Source organism: Pleurodeles waltl, chromosome 8 (assembly GCF_031143425.1).
Source record: "Pleurodeles waltl isolate 20211129_DDA chromosome 8, aPleWal1.hap1.20221129, whole genome shotgun sequence".
In the NCBI taxonomy this organism is placed as follows: Eukaryota; Metazoa; Chordata; class Amphibia; order Caudata; family Salamandridae; genus Pleurodeles; species Pleurodeles waltl.
The window spans coordinates 737,552,914-737,568,477 of NC_090447.1; positions in this window are offsets into that span (position 1 = coordinate 737,552,914).

Sequence of the window (15,564 nt, forward strand, 5' to 3'; positions counted from 1 at the left end):
CTATCATCCAACCAGAAAGGAACCCCACCTACATCCATGTGAACTTTAACAGGAATTTCTTCTGCTTCTACTGAACAGGGCATTGCGAAGGTGCAGAGGGCCCGATGAAACCCGGGCTTCTACTCAGCATTCTTACTAGAAAATAGCAGATTGGAGGCCACTCTTGGACCTCCGAGAACTCAACAAATTTCTAAAAAGGTTAATAAACACCAAATGAAATGGATATTTACCCTGCAAGAGGTCCTTCTGTTATTGCAAGTAGGAGAGTTCCTAACCTGCCTGGAATTACAGGACACCTCCTTCCACATCCATTTATACCCAAATGACAGACTGTACCTGCAGTTCCCTTTGGCAGTGTGACTCTACCAGTTTAAGGCTCTCTTTTCTGCCTGAAATCTGACACCTGGATAACATTTATATATATTTATAATGTAGTGAAACATTATTTAAAGGTATGTATAGATTTATTGAATAATATTTTTAAAGTTTTTTGTATTCCAAACAACCAATATAGCAAAACAACCTGTTGTTATGCAACACATGAATAAAAAAACAAATTAGAAAGGAGTACTATGATATAATCGAAAATACAAATAGAGTTCTAGATAATCAAGAGCTGATCTGCTCGCTGGAGAAAGAGAATGGGAGTTAATGAAAAAACAGGGTGATAATGTGTGAATCCTGATGTACCACTAGTAATAATGGTGACTAACAAGAATTGGGCAGAAAGGGGAATGTTCGTAGGGGTTGGAAGCAATGAGCACATGATTGCAAGAAGGTGACGCCGGAATGGTTAATAATGGTATATTTATGCCAGTATCAGGCTAAAATCAGGTAGGTCAGATGATAAGGTGGATGGAGGGTGGGGAAGGCATGAGGTAGCCTCTCCTGGCAACTGCTCCCTCCTCAAGGCAAAGGTGAGAGCATCAGGTGGGTGGTGATGAGTTAGACATGTGGGGGGTCATTATGACCCTGGCGGTGAGTGGTAATGTGGCGGCAGTACCGCCAACAGGCTGGCGGTACATACCGCCACATTATGAGAATGGCGGGTTGGCTGCAGCCAACCCGCCACTTCTCCACTCAGACCGCCATGGCGGTAGCAGAACCCGGGCCGGAGATGTCAATCTCCAGCCCGGCGGCCGGCATAGTACCGCTGGCGTCATTTTGAGCCAGCCTACCAACTTGGTTTTCATGGAGTCAGCAATGCCACAAAAACCATGGCAGTAGGCCGTACCAGTGACAGGGAATTCCTTCCCTGTCACCTGTAGGTGGCTCCCCAACCCCCTAACACTCACCTGACGCCTCCCGCCCCCCAATCCAAACTCCCCCCTTTCCAATCCTCTCACCCTCCATACACGCACACACCCGCAGACATGCACCACGCATGCACCCACTCACTCACACTGGCATACATGCATTCATACACACATACATCCAGTCATGCTCGCAGACATTTGTACACACATTCACACTGACATGCAGACACGCACTCACAATACCATCCTCACAGGAATTCACACACATGCATACAACCACGCAAAAAACACTACACACACAGACGCATTCATGCACACACTCATACATTCATGCACACAGCCAAACACACACACACATACACAACACCCCCCCACTCTCCCCACTCCCCTCCCCTGTCGGAATCCCAACTTACCTTCGTCCAGGTGGCCTTCCGGAAGGGAACGGGAAGGGGCGCTGCTACTGCCAGCAGCGCCCGCTAGCAGAACACTGCCAGGCCGTATCACAGGTCATGATACGGCTGGTGGCGTTATACTGGTGTGGCGGTGCTGGTGGTAGCGCCAGATTACCACCATCTGCCAGTATGATCACTGCCGGATTTCCACCCTTCTTGTGGCAGAAGTCCGGCAGTGATCATAGTATGGCGGATGGATGGAAGCCGTGGTGTCAGTATTTTGGCAGCCATCACTGCGGCGGTAGGTGTTTTTTACAGCCAATGACAGAATGAGGGCCGTAGTGTCTTGAGTCTCTATTGTGTTTAATATGTTAGAATGTTCGCCTTTGCATGGTATATGAGAGTTCATCTTGCTTGACTAATTGGAGGAATTTAGTATATAAGGTAGCCCATTATGGGGAGATGGGACGTTTGCGAAGATATCATATCTCTTCATAGCGAAGGGCATCTTCCTTTGCGCAACCCCATTTGTGCAGTGCTCCATGCCAGGCCTTCAACAGCGGGGCTGTTGGTAACCTCCAGTGGAGGGTGAGTCTACTCTTGGCTTAGAGGAGTGCCAGCACAGCAAAGTGGATTTTATATTGCTTTCGGTGCCTGAAGATGACCAGGGCAGTCGACTCCCATGTGTGGAGGTCCGGGCGTTCTGTGACCTCCTGTAAGGTATCTTGCAGTGCTTGCCAGTATTGATGCAGGGCCTGACATGACCACAGTATATGTTTAGGCTTCACGTCTGGCATGTGACATCAGGGGCAATTCACCTGTGCATTCGGGTAATATCGGTTCAGTTGTGCAGGGGAAAGATAACCTTTTGTAGTATGAAGAACCGCATGTTTTTGAATCTGGAGTTACGTGAGACCTTTTGGGAGTGTTCAAACCCCTGTGTTCACTCTTTGACATGGAGTGCCCTCCCAATATCATCCTCCCACTTGTGCTCTAGTGTGGTAAGTGAGGTCACGGATGGCTTCATAAAGCCATATTCATTTATTGACGGCGTCGCCCATAAGGAGTATTGCTTGTAATTCCAGGTGGGTAGGAGGCTTAGTGTCAGGTGAGCCCCATAGGGCTCAAAAGATGGCGTGGAGTTGATGGTGGAGAAGAAATTGGCCCAGGGGAAGGCTGTAAACTGCAGACAAGTTGTTCAAAGGTGAGTAAGTGGCCCTCTGAATACTGGTCAGTCCAATGCTGCAGGGCTCTGGCTGTGAATAACCTGGGAAATGGGGGAGGCCGACAAGGGGAAGCGGTAGCATATATGCAGGAGTTTCAGTCACAAGACGGCGTATTTGGATCATTCATGAGAGTGCTACTGCCACATGTAATGGCCTTGGTGAGGGAGGTACTGCCTTAGGTAAAAGAAACCCACGAACGGTGGCTACTGGGATTGGTCCTTGTTAACTGGTAGCCTCCCCCATAGGTCTCCGTGCTATCCAGCATGAAAGCCATTGTAATTGGGCACCTGGAAAGTATGCTTTGAATGAAGGGAGACCGGGTCCTTCTTTTCCCACTGGGAGTTGGACCATTTTAAAGGCGAGACGGTGTCACTCACTACCCAATATAAGTGTACCCAGGAGTGAGTCAAGCTGGGAGAAGAACGCCCTTGAAAGTATCACAGGTAAGTTTGCAAAGAAGCATAGGAGGCGAGGTAGAAGGACCATTTTTGCCAGTGTAATTTTCCCGATCGGCCCAATGGTATTGATTGCTAGAAGAGTACCAGAGAGTGGATTCCAGGTAAGTCACTACGGTAATTACCGTTGTAGAGCTAGAAGGGGGGTTTATAAGCGCAACCCTGAATATCGGATCTCCTCTTGGCACCAGAGATGCTGTGCTTCGCTAAGATATATGTCTTGAGGGGGATGATCTAGAGAAAGAGGGTATAATGCAGATTTTGTCCAATTAACATGTAATCCTGCTGCTGAAGCAAAAGTGTTGAGGGTTTCATAAAGAGATCATCTGCGTATAAAGATACAATGTATGTTCTGTCTTCCAGGGGAATGCCCCAATCATGACCCTCCCTGCATAGTCATATAGGTAGGGATTCCATTGCAAACAATGGTGGGGAGAGTGGGCATTCTTGTTGGATGCAACGTTTGATTGGGGAAGGGACCCGAGATAAAGCACCCTAGCTGGATCCGAAAGGAGGGATTGGTCTACAGAGGTTTGGTGTACGCGAGGAGTCTTTGCCCTACATCCATACGAGCCAGCACCTGGAAAAGAAACTTCCAGGACAATGAATCAACCGCCTTCTCCAAATCTAATGTGAGACAGGCTTCTTGTGGATAGCGGCCCGGTGCATGATCCTATATATTCTCTGAGGTACTCTGATCTGGGACGAACCCGTTCTGATCCATATTTATAAGTTCCAAAAGGATCTGCATGTATCTGGCTGCTAGAACTTTCCATAGGATTTTATAATCTGCACCGAGGTTGGCAATTAGGTGGTAGGACCATAGGAGCGTTGGGGTCCTTATCAGGTTTAAGGATCATGACTAAGAGGTACTCTCATGGGGTGTACAGGAGCTCACCTAATTGGAGGACCGCCTCAAACATTTCAGTGGAGCGAGAAGCAAGAAGCATGGAGAACTGCGCACAGTATTTGAGAGGTAACCTGTCTAGTCCCGGAGTTTTATTGTGCAATAGATCCTTAAAGGCCTGGACAATCTCAGGTATTGTTATTTCCGTGTCAAGGGCGAGCCTAGTGGAGTTGGTTAATTGTGGGAGGGGAATGTCCCATAGGAATTTGTATCGTGCTTTAAGGACGTGGAGTATCGTGCCTTATAGAGGGAGGAGTAGAATGTATGGAATGCTTGTAGTATCTCATCTTGAGTGCGTATCATGGTCTCAGGTGCAACAATTATCTCTGTGATGAGATTTACTTTATGATGTAGGCTGGTGAGCCATGCGAGGAGGTGACCAGATTTGTCACCTTCTCTCTGAACTTTAGCTGTGTGGGCTGTAATGCTGAAGCACCGTAGATGGTCCTTCAAAGCAGTGTATTCTGTCTGAGCTGCAGTATATGCTAAGAGCGACGCAGGGAGTTGGTCAGCTTTCTTCCCTAGATCCACTAAGTGGCACTCTTCTGTTGATATTTCTCTATCTAGCATTATGCAGACTCCATTTATTGTATACATGCACTTCTCCTTATCACCTTATAGGCGTCCCATTCGAGGTTTCTAACAGTGGTGGTTCTCTGATTCTCAGCAAAATACCTACCGATATGCGTTTGCTGTGTTTCTTGGAAAGATTGGGTCCTCCAAGCTGTCCCATGTTGGTGTGGGAGGTATGGGGAGGCTGCCAATGCAAATCAATGATGTGGGCATCGCTGCTGGAAAGTATTCGACCTAGGTAGTCTGAGTGCTAGACAAGGGGAATTAAGGAGGCAGAGCAGAGAAAGCAATCTAGGCACACATACAGGCGGTGGGTGGTTGAATAAAACAAGTAAAACTTGTCCCAGAGGTGAGGGCATCTCCAAGCATCGGAAGGACTAGTGATGGACCTGTTGAAGCAGATATGCTAATTAAGAATATTAATGATGATATATGTGTGTTTTTACTAATAAGAAAAATGTGTAAAGAAATTAATTGCAGAAACTTATGTGCACGTTTGAAAATGTGCCCTCGGGGAGTGATCACCATGTGTGCTAAAATGACTGAAATGTGCAAAATAATGAAAAAATAAGAGAAAAATATAGTAATATGTTATAATGAGATGCATAACCTCTGTTTTGTATTATTAAGTTAGCTGAATTAGAGACCTAGTTCCACTGGGCCTTGCACACTCTGAACATGGAGAAACCGAACGCCTCACAAAGGACTGGTAATCGGGGACTGCAGCGTTGAACCGCTCGAAGTTCAAGTTACTTAGCTAGAACATTTTGCAATGTACCGACGGACAGGAGATGATTAAGTCAATTTGATACAATTATGTGTAGAGTAGGCTAAATGTACTTTCCCAGGACTTGAACAATAGAGGCACTGACTGGAGAGCCATATGCAACAATTTTGATACCTGAAGAGCCGGATGATGTCCTCATCGCATGAAGAATCAATCAGCTTTCTGTGATTTGAACTGTATGAAAATTCGGAGATTTGGTAAACAAAACTATAGGTTAAAGTGACTGACTGGCCAATTAGTAATTAGTCGGATGGACTGGGAGACCCTAATAAAAAGTCATAACAAGGGGCTAAGACTTCAGAATTCGGGGAGAAATTGATGACGTCAGGAGAAGCTGTCCGAGGTGCTGATATTGGGTTTATATTCTGTGAGTCTGATCTGTAGCTGACTGATTGATGACCTGAAGACGAAGACTGACTTGTTGCTGATCCATCTTGGGTAGGTAGCTATGAAAATGTGACTGACGATTTTGTGCCTTTTCTTCTAGGTACCAATTGCGCTGTTTTATAGAGATTCTCACTTAGGCAGAATTTTTGTGCACCAAACCAATGTCTATTTATGCCCAAGTTCTCCTGGGATTGTCCTTTGGCTATTTTAACACTGTTTATTGCTTCTTTAAAGGAAGTGGGGTTGCCCAGCCTGACATCCAGGAATGTTTGAAGCCAGTGAATCTATGAAAGATACAAACACTGAAGAGCTGAAGAAACTAATGAATAGTCCTGGTTTGGAACCTTGCAAAAACGTATGTTTATATTACTGCCTACATGTCTGTAGAGAGATGTCTGTAGCGAGAAAGAGTGGTTACAAACTCACAAGCAGCGCTTTTGGCACCACTGATCATGATAAATGCAGAGCTTAACTTGGGAAAGTAAAATGATGGACATGATAATGATGGGCAAAACTCCACTAGAAGTCACCTACACAGTGTGCTACATGGAAATCCATTCTGCGCTTCCGTATAGATTGATTTCAGCTTGAATGAAGCAGGTAGCACCTGCAGTGCACTAGTTAGTTGCCCTTTATTTGGTAAAAAAGTTATACTTTATTATTTTTTAATTCAGTCCTATCTACTGAGGATCCTCAGTTCTATTGTCACGTTGCTGCTGCTAGCAATTTATTTAATTATTTAGAATGCTTCAGTACGGTGTATATTAGGTTTAAAATATTTTAGGGACACTGTGTACGTGACGGAAAGGTAATGCAAAGCCTTTCAGGATTTGGGCGCTCTTCATGCCTCTGGGGTATTCATTGACCAGAGTGAAAAAGTTCGACTTCCACTCTATTTCGGTTGCGATTCATGTTGTTTAGTGGTGAGTTTTTTTGGAAAGTGGCCGGCGAGATTAGAGTAGGCCAGTCTATTGTTTGTTGGGTGGCCAGCTCATACTTGCCGAGCTCTGTCTCCAGTGTAGGATTCTACTCATATGTAAACATATGAGAACGAGCATTATAATCTTTGTACATTCACAGACTAGTGTATTTCCAGAGTCACATTAGTCAACTCACTGATTACTTATTCCAGGGTAAGTTGGACTTCTGAGTCATTATGTACCTATAGGAGCGTTTCTGGTAATGAGGAATTGAGGTGTGCAATAATATAAAACAATGAGCCATGTTCATGTTATGTTTTCCCACGTAACGAAGACCCTTTGTGGGACGCCAGTTGTCAGAGCAGTATTCAATGTTTCCCTTTATGTCTTAGACCTAATCACAAATGCATACTCCACTTTTCGAATTCTAAACTCGCCTCCACATGTAAGTTGGTTCCAAGGCCGCCTCCAGACCACTACACCGTGCTAAAATGGGCAACTTATCAGACTATGGGGCTGATTTAGCTATTGATGGACAGGTTACTCTGTCACAATGGTGATGGATATCCAGTCCACCGAAATCTATATCCCAGTGGATATAATGGGATAAAGGGCCTGTTTTAGAGTTTGGAGGAGGGGTTACTCCGTCACAATGGTGACTGATATCCCGTCCAGGGCCTGATTTAGAGTTTGGAGGAGGAGTTACTCCCTGTCCACTGCAATCTAAATCCCATTCTGTCTTTTGGGATTTAGATTTCGGTGGACGGGATATCTGTCACTGTTGTGACGGAGTAACCCCTCTGCCAAACTCTAAATCAGACCCTTAGATTTTGGTGCTCAGGATATCTGTCACCGTTGTGACGGAGTAGCCCGTCCGTAAATATTTAAATCACGTCCTATGTCACTGTACGGACATTAGTATTTTGCTCCATTCACAACAAAGTGCGACACAGAAGAAAATAAAATAAAAGTTAATCAAATACACAAAATGCTGTAAAAACGCACTTATGTGCTGTAAAATTGTGAATCCATGGCACAGTATCCTTCAGGACTTGAAGTATGTGATTTAAACTATCAGTCTGGGTAGTATTACTAAACAAGTACTCAACAGTAATTTCATGATATACATTCAGTAGAGACATCATGAAACAGTAGTATTTTACACTCTTAGGCCCTGATTGAAACTTTTTTTGCACCGCATCAGCATCATGTTTTGACACCAAAGTGGCATTAACTTACAAAGTACAATTGTATTTTGTAAGTTTGCGCCGCTTTTGCGTCAAAACATTACGCTAATGCAGCGCAAAAAAAGTATTAATTCAGGGCCTTAGTATTTTAGTAATACTAGTATTTTTTAGTGACTCTCTTTGTTCTTGCCCTTTCAAACCCACATGTGAAAAAAGTATCCTACCATTGACACTGGAGCACAGCAGGTACAAAACATGCGCAACACAAATAGATTATGTGGAACCCCTGAGAAAATGGGGCTGTTAGCCCTCTGCCCTGCTCACTCCACATCTATTCGTGAACCAGTGGCCAGCTGTACAATGAAAGCGAGCTTAGGATAAACTAGAGGCTTACATTTTGTGAACTCCTTGGCACTGTGACTACATCAGTCCTCTTTACTGAAGTACCTGCAATTTCTAAATCTCTACTAGTAAAGCTTTTATTGTGTTATTATTTCCCCCTGCTGCTGGCAAGAAGAACACGCTACTTACCTTTAGTAATGCCTTATGTGGTAGAGACTATATCTAATCCAGATTCCTAACTTTAGAATTATCCTGAGGCATCAGATTGTATCCAGAAGATTTTTTGTGAGTAGTACTCCTGTGAGGAGGGTGGGGTTCGGCAATGTGTGGCATTGTCTGCGTCTTGTGCATCAGAAGTGGCATTTACGGTGCCTATATAGTTGCCACCCAGGCACCTTGACGTTAGTTCTTGTCTTTCCATGTTAGCCAGTGCGGACAAAGAGAAGAACTACCCCAGTCATTTTTTTTACTATCTTTTTTGGATGTTTTGTCAAGTTCTTCTTGAGGTTTTTCTCCTGGTGTGGCAGGAATGTCATTTAAGAAGGCTGGCTTCAAGCCCTGCGGCACCTGTCATTGACCGATGTTGGTGACGGACCCGCCTCTTGTATGATTTTGGTGCCTCGAGCATGACCATGAGCCAAACGCCTGCACTGACTGCCACATCATGAACCTGAAGGCTTTGAGGGAGAGATCCCTCAAGCTCCTGGTGGCTTGGCGTGTGGCGCTGCAATGATTGGGGTCCTGGTCAAGAGGAAGGTCCTCAGAGGGCCTCGGAGTTAGAGATCTTCATCACACTACAAGTCGTCCGGCCACTTGGGTACGTCTCGCCACAAGAACAAGAAGAAGTCTTCGACTTCTCTGCGTCCATTGGCCAATGAGATGTGGGCATGTCAGCATTCGAGGCCTGGCTTTGCGGTAGAGCCTGTGCCTGTGCCGTCTCTGTGCCTCCCCAATTTTCCAGGAGGTGGAGCGACCCCAGCCCAACTTAAAGAATTCTATGAGGCCACGAGCCTCATATCTGAGCGATCTGACCCCTTTGGTGTATTCTTCTCCCCAACTCCAACAAGGTGCCAGAGGGGCATCACCATAGCTATAGCCATCTGGAGCCATGCCTTCCAGGCCAACTCCTGTGCCCTATTCTTATGGGCTAGGACTTGGGAAGGAACAGGAAGGGTCGTAGGACCCAGAAGAATACCAGCACTATGGAGAGACTAACATGGAATGGTGTGAAGATCTTGGTGAAGCAAGAGGACTGGATACTTAGCCAGATACTGGTATGCTTTCTTTCCCTACCTTGGCGATGGAGGAGGGAGTGTCCTTTGCGGACGTGGTGCGGAGGGCAGCTGAGGTCCTGGACATTAGCCTACCCTCAGTGGTAGTCAAGACTAATGGCTTGACGGAGGTGCTGCAACTGGAATTCTCCCCTTCAGAACCACTACTTCCGTTCAACGAAACCCTCACTGACGTTCTACTGGGGACATGGCCCAAACACAGCAAAGGGGATCTATGAATAGGATGATTACCCATTGCCACTGCTCACCACTGCCCACTCCGGGGGACCCAAACTTCCTCACCCATCACCCTACCCCAGAAAGCTTGGTGGTCCAAGCCTCTAAGACCCATGTATATTCCTGGTGCATTCCCTACCGTACCCCAGACAGAGAATCCAAGAGGCTGGACACATAGGGAAGATGTTTTCTTCCACCAGCCTGGCATTGTGGTCTGTGAACACTGCATGCCTTTTGGGCTGCTACTCCCACACCTTGTGGGACATAGTTGTGTAGGTGATGCCAGCAGTTCGGGTGGAGGCCAGGGCCACACTCTCCAAGGCTGTTGCTGATGGGAGATATGCAGGGAAGTTCACCATATGTTGTGGACTTGACACAGCCCACTCACTGGGCACATCGGTTTAATTGACAGTGGCCTTGAGATATGATGCCTGGTTGAGGTTGACTACCTTTTCGGGGGATGTCCAAGTGTCTCTGATGGACATGACCTTTGATGGCTCCCATCTTTTCAGAGACAAGGAGGATTGAGCGCTGGAGCACTTTAAGGGCAGTCGGGCTACAGCCCGGTCCTTGGGCCTTGCTATAGCATCTTGTCACCTTCAATCCACCTTTCATTCCTTTTGTGGCCACTAAGGGGCTTTAAGCCCTGCCCTTACCCTTCCAGCCACCATGCAGCACTTGCTCCCCAGCCTCTGCATGGTTAAGGGCACGGTACCCACATGCCTCATGGGTCGTGCATCCAGCAGTCAGGTCAGTCCACCACCCTTCCTGGCAGCTGCAGTCTCCAATCCCTCCTAATCTGTCCTCATACTATCATGGGCATCCAGCTGGCGGTTGGATTCACCATCACCTGCCCCACTGGTAGTCCATAACATCAAAGAGGTGGGTTTTGCAGATAATCTTAAGGGGCTACTCCCTCCTCTTTGTGACCACCTATGCCACCATCTTACGACAGGCTGACAGAGGATCAACTACCCATTCTCTGCCAGAAAATCACAACCCTTTTGGCCAAGGGAGCCATTGAGAGGGTGCTGATGCCAGAAGTGGGTTGTGGTTGCTATTCTCGCTACCTTCTGGTGCTGAACAAGAGCAGAGGCCTTCATCCTCTCCTAGATCAGGCACCCCCTCAATTACTTCCTCAAGAAGGAGAAGTTCAAAATGCTTGCACTAGCTCAGGTCCTCTTTCCCTGACCTAGGAGAGTGGATGTTAGCGCTGGACTTGCAGGACGCATACTTCAACATTCCTATCCTGCCTGCCCAAAGGCATTACCTGTGATTCGTAGTAGGCCAAGAGCATTTGCAGCTCACTGTGCTCCCATTTGGCCCTACCAGTGGCCCTCGGGTGTTCACCAAGGTGATGGCTGTGGTTGCAGCTCATCTTCGGAGATCAGGGGTGATAGTCTTCCCCTATCTGATAACTGGCTGTTGAAGGCAGGCTTGCTCCAGTCTGTCGCCTTCCACCTCCAGATACAATGGACCTCTTGCATTCGCTGGGGTTCACTATCAACATGTCAGTCATGTCTGAGCCCCTCTCAGATACTCCCTTTCATCAGAGTTGGTCTGGACACAATGCTGTTTCAGACTTATCCTCCCGAACAGCGAGTCCAGGATATTCAGGCTGTGATACTGATGTTTAAGCTTCTATCCTGGATTTCGATGAAGCAGACTGTGGCTGATGGGGCTCATGGCCTCCTGCATCTTGCTGGTGACTCATACCACTGGCATATGTAGGCTCTGCAGTGTAACCTGAAGTTCCAGTGGGCACAGCATCAGGGTAATCTCTCGGACACCATGCAGATCTCAGAGAGTACCGCAAAAGTTCTGCAGTGGTGGCTAATGAAGCGTGATTGGGTCAGGGGAGGGCTCTTCTCCCTTCCCCAACCAGATGTGACTGTAGTGACAAATGTCACTCCAGGTACGGGGTTATCATCTGGGACAGGTGGAGAAGCAGAGGACTCTGGTGGAATCTGGACTCCAAATCGACCTTTTGGAGCTATGGGCGATCTGAATGGCATTGAAAGCCTTTCTACTCTCCATCAAGGGAAAGACAGGGCACATGTTCACGCCTATATGGGCACCGTGAAAATCACTTCCAGCATGGACGGTGCCAATGATGCCACACAGAGCTGAACTACACCACCTACCAGACCAAAGGGACCAGACCTATCAGATGTCCCACTTTGTAATTACCAATCCCAGACTGAAGAACTTTTTCAGACACTGATGAGACTCTACATCCTCAAGAAAAGATACGCCGCTGCATCCTCAAGAAGACCGAGAATCGCATTCATAGGGACCAAAGACAGTGTCCATCCCACACATTGGATGGAGGTTCAGCAACCTCCTTCTTGATTAAGTTGACAATATGACATACAATGAGAACAAACCATCACCACCAGTTAGGGGAGTGATTGTGTCTCATGTTCCACAAACCCCCCCGGTGTAATAATTCTTCTGCAGACAGTCAAATTGTACCAGCCTGACCTTTGTTGAGATGGCTATGTCATCAAAAACATCCTTGCATCTCTCCATTCCTCCTCACTAGGTTCACCTACATCCATCTCCCAGATGTTATGCAGCCTCAAAATAAGTCTGGTTAATTACCTTGAAGTGACTCATTTGGAGAAAAGTGGTTTATTATATGGTGTAGTTGTACGACACAATTCCAGATCAGATTCTGTCAGGATCATTTGTAAAACATTTGCTCAGTCCGGGATATCTGTGTCTCAGAGAAGTCAGGCTTTATTGAAGGAACAAACGTAAAGCATTTGGAAATACCAAAAGAGTTGAATAAGCAGAAAATACAACAGAATAAATATCCTACACTAATTTATAAAAATGAGTGGTATTTTATCTTTAAATAAACACCTCAACTGCAAAATCCACTAGAGGGTTCAGAGATATGAATTTTCATAGATACAATAAATCCCACATTTGCACTTAGTGCAATAAATCATTGTAATCTTCCTCGGCTTGCGGTCTAGGATTAGTCATGATAAGTAACTTGAAAACAGCCATAAACATTTAAACTGCAACCAACTCTGGCAGGGAGCCAGTCACAGGGACCAATAAATTCCAGCTGAAGCATTCCCTTACAGATACAGCAGTCTCCAGTGCAGTTCTAGGGTCCATGGGCAAACTGCCATCTGAATCAATGTCGTGGTCTTGATGCAAGGGATGTAGGATGCTGAAGATGCTCAAGGACGCACAGTGCCGCAAATTTGGCTGCAGGGGTCGATATCCCTTGAAGTCTGGGTGAGGTTCAACCAAAAACTAGTTGCCACTTGTCTCCTGTTGCAGTGGAACCAGCGGTTTCGTTTAACTGGTATTAACTTTTTTGCTGGGCAACCAAACTGCACTCTTGTGACTGTCTCGGGTATAGCAGACTCAGGTACAACTTTTGACGGTCAGGACTCGGTCCTCCAGGCTGCACTTTGGCGGTCAGTGGTGATCAAGCGGTCTTGGCTACCCAACTCACTGAACCAGGCTTCTTCAGCTTTTATGACCCTGTGGTTGTAACTGGGAGTTAGCCGAATGACTCTTGGAAACACCTCCTCTGTCTAAAGCTCAAGGATGACTTTTTTTGGAGTGGGACACCACAAGTGTAGTCCTCTCTTTTGTAGCCCAAAGTGCAGCAGGTGCAGTCCAGCCTTTTGTGCAGCTTGTCTTTGCTGAGTCCAGGGGATAGCAAGGCAGTCCTTCTTTGGTCCTCTCTCTAGTACAGATGTGATCCCAGGGTTGCCATTTTTATGCTCAGTTGTTGCCCTTGGGAGATGTGGTGACTACTAGCCAATGGCCTACCATGTCCCCGCCTACCTATTAATGACTTCCTGTGAAGTGTGGCACCTAGCTATCCCAGGATTGCACCATTCTTCCCACTCACATAATGGCAGAATCCTTCTCTTGGTGTGTGGAGCTCCCTAGCCCATCCCAGAGTTGTGGCTGCATGGGGGCAACATATCCACCCCAAAAAATAGTCTGGCAACAGCTTCCCTGTCCTTGTCTGAGATGCCAGCCTGGCTGCTAGAACAAAACGGCAGCCCCCTCTTGGGTGTGGTTCAATTTGCCCTTCAAAGGCAGCTTCCCATTTGAAGGTTGCCTTTTGGGCTTACACCCTGATTGGTCATACTGCCGTGAGGAAACCACACATCTTCCAATGGCAGATCCTTTGTGTTCCTTCCAGAAAATCTCTCACAACTCTTTCCAGGAGGGCAGAAGGTTTCTCGAGGACAACAGCTTGTGTGAAATCGTACTGGTGACTGGAAAAATGTGGGCAACCAAGTGGCAACTTTCTAAAGTTGCCAATTGTAGGAAAGTTACGTTATATTAATCGAGCAACAAACTGGCTTTAATGCAGCAATTCTTTTGATACCTTGAAATACTCTATTTACTTTTTAACATACAGCACCGTGCAATAGGGCTTATTAGGCCTGCATTATGGGTGATATATATATTAAAAGGGAAGGTTTGGGTTTTGCCATTTCTTCAAAGTGTTAGCAGTGTAAAACTGTTATGCCAGCCTGAAATACGTGTTGCAGTCAACTAAGGACACCTTACAGGCCCTATGTACCCCTACCATATGTTAGGGACTTATAAATAAGTTACCTTACACCAATTAAGGTTGAGCCAATTGGACATATACCTTTTTGGGAATCAGAGCACTGGCACTGCCGCAGCCCGTCCGTATGTGCGAAGGGGCCACACCTCTCACATTTTTCCAGACATCAAGAGTGTCATCAGGCTGAGCAAACATCTGCCTGACAGACGCTCATCTTGTTCAGGTCAGTCAGCCAGGAGCTAGATAGGCTCTAAATGTGCTGGCTCCTGGCTGCCAGGCTGAGGATTTCACAGCCCTGTGAGCATGACCTCAGCCTGGCAAAAAGTGCCTTGAGCGCCCCCCTTGTGATGAGGGGGAGCATCACCAATTGCCTTAGACCTGGGCACTTCATTTTTAAGCCCTGATATGTCCAGGCCCAGTGTCAATTTGTAACACCTCGTCACAGTGTGGGGTGGGGTCAGCAACTCTCACTGAACCCATTCCACTCTGTGACAAGTGACAAACTGCTGCTTTCCCTCACTGGCTGACCCAAGGTCAGTCAATGACGGAAGGCCACAGTTTCAACCCTTCTGGAACCTCAGAGGCTTTCCTCTATGGGAACTGTAGGATAGATAAGTTTAAAGTTTTTGAATGTTTGGTGAGTGTCTGTATGTATATATTTATGAATTTGTTGCAAGTGAGTGTTGTGAATGTCTGTGTGTGTGTGTTTGTGAATGCGTGGGTGTGAGTGAGTGTATATGTGTGCATGTGTGGCCCCATGCCAGTCCCCTTCTCTGTCAAAATTACTGCCTGCCAGTGCTGGCACTAAGGCCTGTTTAGCACTAACAGAGTCAAAATACCAGCAATATCAGTCCAGAAACTTGGGGGTGATCATGCAAAAAGATACAATACCTTACACCTATATAAAGAGCTCTAGCCAGAGGATCTTCATCCGCATGTCCAATGGACTGCAGTCTGGGAGTACTTCTGTCCCTTTTAGGTAAAGGCTAAGAACTGACTCTTATGTGGATTGAAGTAAGTGTGCATTTCTACAAGTGCCATTAAATGTCTATGTAACAAACACATT